This window comes from Chlorella variabilis, assembly GCF_000147415.1.
Source record: "Chlorella variabilis unplaced genomic scaffold CHLNCscaffold_24, whole genome shotgun sequence".
Lineage (NCBI taxonomy): Eukaryota > Viridiplantae > Chlorophyta > Trebouxiophyceae > Chlorellales > Chlorellaceae > Chlorella > Chlorella variabilis.
The window spans coordinates 358,125-363,877 of NW_005435064.1; positions in this window are offsets into that span (position 1 = coordinate 358,125).

A 5,753-nucleotide genomic window follows, 5' to 3' on the forward strand; every position below is an offset into this window, starting at 1 on the left:
TGCTGTCAAATGTTTTCAAAGGATGGAAAAGGTACTATACACTTCCATCCTGTATCATTTCGGACAAACGCTACAATTCTATTCTGCTCGCACAAGAATCTACATACAATGCCTGAAGATTTAGCCAACAACGACGCAAAGAAAAAACTGTGTAATCAAATGCCCTGCCACCCACTGATGTGTCCCAAAGAAAAGCGTGGCGATAACGCGGCAGGCTCTCCACGAGCCGTTTGTACTGCGTGCCCGTGATGCCACGAAGAATCTCGCGCGGGGTTGGCAGGTCAGCATTGTTCAGCCGGATGCTGAATTCCTCGTATGGCAGGGCGTCTTCAGCGTATTGCAACACATTCTCCCGTAGAAGACAGGAGGATGGAGGTGGAGAAACAGATATAAAGACGCTCCTCACAACAGTCACCTTACCTGGACGATGACAGGCACGGATCCAGTGAGGATGCATTAAAGCAGGCGAATGCCCCAGCCAACACCATAAGGTGCAAAGCAGAACATGGATTCACGCAGCTGTTTTTCATAGTCTTCTGTTTGACCCTCCACTGACTGCATCTCACAAGAGGCGCACAGCTTTGTGGCTGAACGCAGATTTAACATCCCAGCTGCTGCACCAAGCAGCATGAAGCTGGGATGGTGCACCATTGCTATGCAGGGCAAAGTTCCCCGCAACCAGTGTTCAAGGAATTTATGCACCAACCGAGAAGTTTGCGTCTTTCCACTCCTCTGTCAAATTCTTCAAAGTTTGGCGCGCATTTCCACTGCGGCACCACAGAATGTGGGAACCACGAGAATCAGATAGTCAAAACAGATGCAGCTCCAGGCGCAAGAAAACACAGTGGATAAATATGGAATGTGCTGTTTAGCCCCCACAACACAGTGCTCGTACCCACCTATACCCAGGGTGCCCTTGCCGCACATCGCCAGCAAAAAAAAACATGCTGCACGATGAAATGGGATATCCCGCAAATCAGCAGTTCTTTCATTGCAGTGAGATGATGTCAGTGAGGTGAGGTGTAAGCACACAAGCCTGCCAGGTCGTACTTACGTCTTTGTAGCATGAATGACATCATCCACCCCAAGCCGCAGCGATGTGTGCATGCACGCCCTGGTACGGCTTTCAAATGGCGGCACTATAACATCACGCAATGGATAGTGACAGTGCCACGAATCTGCACTACTTAGGAAGCTTATTTTGTATTGTTGTAGGCCCCCAATTTGTGGCATAGACAATCTGGATCCACACATGCCGGCGCTGGTGGGGGCCTGCGGGGAGGGGCGAGGTCCCGGGCGTCAGGCGCCGCCTGCCGGCGCCCCGACCGGCACCAGGCCGCCGCGGCCCCCCCAGAGCGACCCCACCCCGCCGCCAGCATGCGCAACAATGGCCCCGCCCCCGCCTCTCCGCCCCCCGCGCACCTCCACTGGGTCGTTGAGCGGTATGAGGTTGGCCAGATCGGCCTCGCTCACGCCATCGGCGTCGGGCCGTGCGGCGGGCACCCAGTTTATGCGTTTGAGCGCGTGCGCGGGGGCTGCGAGCATCTGTGGCCGTCAGGCTGGGGCCACGGACAGCGCGGAGCCTCCCGCCCGCCGCCAGCGGGCCGCTCAACAGCGGGCGGGCGGCGGCGGGCGACGCCATGCGGGTGCTGCGCTTGCATGCGGTCGAGGAGGCATTGCTGCCTCCCCCACGCTGGTGAACACGCTTCTTGGTGCCGGGAGGTCGAGGTGCGTGCACACGCTTGGTGCTCCACCCCTAGAGCCGAGCGTGGACGTTGCCGCCGCGCTGCAAGCTCGCCCCCCTGGCTGTGCCTATTCCTCGCCAACCTGCCACACCCCCTGCTCCACACTACCAACCCCTGCTGGCTGCTCCTCCCGCTGTGCCCATCAGAAGGGTGTCGTTCGGCTAGCACAACTTTACAGATCTAGAGCACTGGCATCGCTACTGGCATCGCTACTTATTCTGCATCAGCACAGCATGCTTTTCAGAGCATTTTTTATTCGCGGCTGGCAAAGGGGCTGCAGTTTAACGTCGGCTTGCCGCCTGTGCTGCTGGCCGCCCACTGCTTGGCGCTGCAGTGGGAGGAGAGGCGCCGCGCTGTACCGCCGCCCGCGGCATCTCCCAGCGCCGCTCACGCCAGGCGGCGCGCCTCGCACGAGCCCAAGGTGGCCTTGATGTGCTCACCCACCATCTGGGCCCACCACTTGCCCATGGTGATGGACTTGACGTCTGGGAACTCGGCGCGCATGGTCTGCACCACAGCAGCACAGCCGGGCAGCTTGGCGTCGACGCGCTGCGCCCAGCCCCACTCGTGGTCCTTGCTGCTGCCGAAGGTGGGCGCGATGCCGGCCTCGCACGCCAGCTGCGCCAGCCGCTCGCGGGCGGTGCGCATGTGCTCTGCCTGCTGCATGTCGCCGCCGTAGTGGCGGCGCGCGCCGACCGTCCTGTCCACGCCGTGCGGAACGGCCATGCCCGCAGAGCCTGCATGCAACATGCAGGGAATGGTGGGCAGGCCAGTGCGCGCTGTCAAGGGCGGGACTGCCATGTGGTGCCATTGACTGCTTGCCCTGCGCAGCTGCATGCCGCGCTTGCAGGCGTATGCGCGTGCCATGCCATCGCTTTCCAGCCGCTGTTGCAGCCCCGAGCTTGCTCCCAGACGCTGCGCCGCCCATGCAAGCCACTCACGTGCTGTGCGGCGGGTGATGTGATGCAGGCTGAGGATGGCTTGCCCGTCAAAAATGCCGCTGCGCAGCGCAGCTGCCACAGCTGGCTGGATGCCCGGGGTGCGCTCCTGCTGGGCCTGCACAGCAAGCAAGCATCCCGCAGGAGAGTTTGTGCCAAGCAACGACGGGTCGCCGCGCTGGCCTCCGCATGTCCTGCCGCCCTCGCATGATGGGGCCCACACCCCACCACCGCCTGCTGCCATCAAGCCTTACCGCCATCCAAGCGTCAAAATCGAAAGTGCCTGTGGCGTTGTTCCACTTGCCCATGGCGTAGCCCTCCTGGAAGGGGCCGCAGCGCTGCAGCCACAGCATCTGCGGGGTGGATGTGGATGAGAAGGCAGAGGCAGGTGGGCAGTTGAGCTCATGGCTCGCACGAGCGCCGTGCAAGCATACCAACTCAGCAAGTGCAGCAGTGTGAGCCGAGGAACAGCCAGGGCGCACGGCAAACAAGGGGCTCGTGCAGTGCACCGTGCGCAGCTCACCAGCGCCGAGCAGATCACGCGGCTCATGTCGTACATCACAGTGCGCATCTCCAGCTGCTCGTGCGCCAGCAGCAGGCGGGGCACAAGGTAGCTGCGCAGTGCGGCGGCATCCCCCAGCAGCGGCGTGACGTCTGCAAAGCTCTGCAGGTCCGCCGCGCTGACAGTCAGGTGGCCGCGCCTGTCGTTGTGGCCGCCGCCCGCCAGCTGCACGGCCCACGACAGGCCCAGCATGTCGGTGACGAATGCAGGGCTGGGGGAGGGCTGGCAGCTGCAGGGCTGGCAGGCACCGCAGGGCCGGAGCTGCTGGCGCCAACGGTGGCAGCAGCCACGCTGGCAGCAGGGCCGGCTGCAGTGGGGTCAGGGCTGGGCAGTGGGCTGAGGCTGGCTGCAGCGCTGGCAATGGCGGCGCTGGGGGCCTCGCCGCCGCCACCGCCGCTGGGGGTCTCGCCGCCGCCGCTGCTGGGCAGCGCGCACACCAGCTGGGAGCGGGACAGGTACTGCGGCAGCTGGCCGATGTAGGCACCGCCCCCCCAGGCTGATGGTGAGGTCCAGCACATCGCCGCCCATCGTGCTGACCACCATGAAGAGGTAGCTGCGCCCCGCCACGCGCGGCTCGCCCACCGCAGGCACCGTCTGCGATGGGGGCAGGCGGTGCAGCAGGCGTCAGGCCGCTGGGCCAGTGCAGCGGTGGGGTGGCCGCCCCAGCGCTCGTTGCGGCACAGCTGCGGCATGATGCGGCAGCTTGCGGCTTTAGCTGCCATGCCACGGCAGCCCTGTTCACACACCTGGAAGTGGAAGCGGGTGGAGGAGGGGGCGCCGCTAGGCGTGGGCGCAGGTGGCGGAGCCTCAGGCGCCTTGGCCTCGGCCTGCAGCATGGGTTGGTCGGACGCAGGGTGGGTGCTGCTGGTGGCAGTGTGTGCATGCAGGTGAGGGGGGAGGGGGCGGGGATCGAGCATGGGCAGGCCTGCACAGCGGTGGCATGGTCGCCGCTGCTCCTGACGCCGGTGCACAGCAGGCGCCGCACCCCGACTTGGCTGGCCTCACCTGGATGAGTGCTTTGTAGCGCTGCTTGATGCTGGGGACGCTGCGCTTCACGATCTGCAGGGAGGGCAGTCAGCACAGCCCTGCAGCCTGAGCAGCTGGTGCAGACAGGCTGGTTGGTGTGGGCGGCGGCGGCGGCGGCAGCGGCCGCCCCTTGCGCCGCGCCGTGCGGCACTCCTGGCTCCCTACCTTGGCCACCGTCTGGTAGTCTGGCACCATCTTGCCCTTGGCCTGCCCGCCGCCCTTGATCATGTGCTGCCCCGCCACTTTTAGCAGCTGCGCATCTTGCTGCACGCAGGCGGGCCGGCAGGGGGGCACGTTGCCTGAGCAACTGCATGGCACTGCATGCGGCAAGGAAACTGCTGCTTGCGGCACGGCAAAACAAGCTGCCTGCCGGCGCCAGCCCCTTCCTCCATCCAGCCACAACCGGCAGCGCACCTCATCAGTCCACTTGGTACCCCCGCGGGAGGCCGCCGCCGGCGGCTCATCCTCCGGCTCGCCTTCTGCCCCTCGCTTGCGGCTGCTCCCGCGGGTGCTGTAGCGCGTGCCTGCAGGCTCTGCCTCGCTGCCGTACTGCTCTCTGGCCACATCCACAAGCCGCCCCTCCAGCTCGGCACAAGAAGAGGCCACCAGCCCCCGCAGCTGCTGCAGGCTGGCGGGCGCGGCAGCGCCGCTGTTGCTGGGCCCTGCGGCGCCGCCCCCTGCCGCGCCGCCCTCTCCAAACAGGTAAGAGCGCACAGCTGTGGTGTGCGGCAGCGCGGCGCCGCTGCCCAGCGCGCCGTCCAGGATGTCCGACAGGGCCGCGACGTCCAGCGCGCCGCGGTAGTAGCGGCGCACCTGTGCCAGCACCGCCTCGCGGCCCACGTCGGGCTGCCAGCCGTGGGGCAGCAGCAGCAGCACGCCATAGGGCGCCACCTCCTGGCGACTGGGCAGCACCTCAATCCCCAGCGGCTGCAGCGCCGGCTGCAGCGCCGGCTGCAGCAGCTCCGCCACGCGCAGCACTGCGCGGCCGCACGCCAGCTGGCGGGGACTCTCCAGCATGTGCGGCGCCGGCAGACCCGCAGCAGCGCAGCGGTCGAGCGGCAGCGGCGAGATCTGAGGCGCGGGGGTCGGGGGTCGGGGGGGCAGGAGTGTTCATGCTGGCAGGGGTTGCTGGCAGGCAGGTTCACGGTGGGCCGCTGGTCGCTGCTGGTGCAGCCACCTGGTTGGTGTGCACCAGCTTCAGCAGCACAAGCAGCGCCTGCTTGACGTTGGGGCAGCGCGCCAGCACGCTCTGCAGGCGCTGGTCTGACAGGCAGAACGTGCAGTCCGCTGCAGGCGGCGCCCCTGCCGGCGCCAGCACCTTGTCCTCCTGGCCCTCGGCCCCGCTGGTGCCGCCATGGGCCTCCTCCTCGCTGGCGCTGCTGTCACCCTGGGTCTCGCTGGCGGAGCCCTCCTCAGCCTCCCCCCATGCCGGCTCATCTGCAGCAGTGGCGGCGGCGGCGGCCAGCGCGGCATACGTATGCC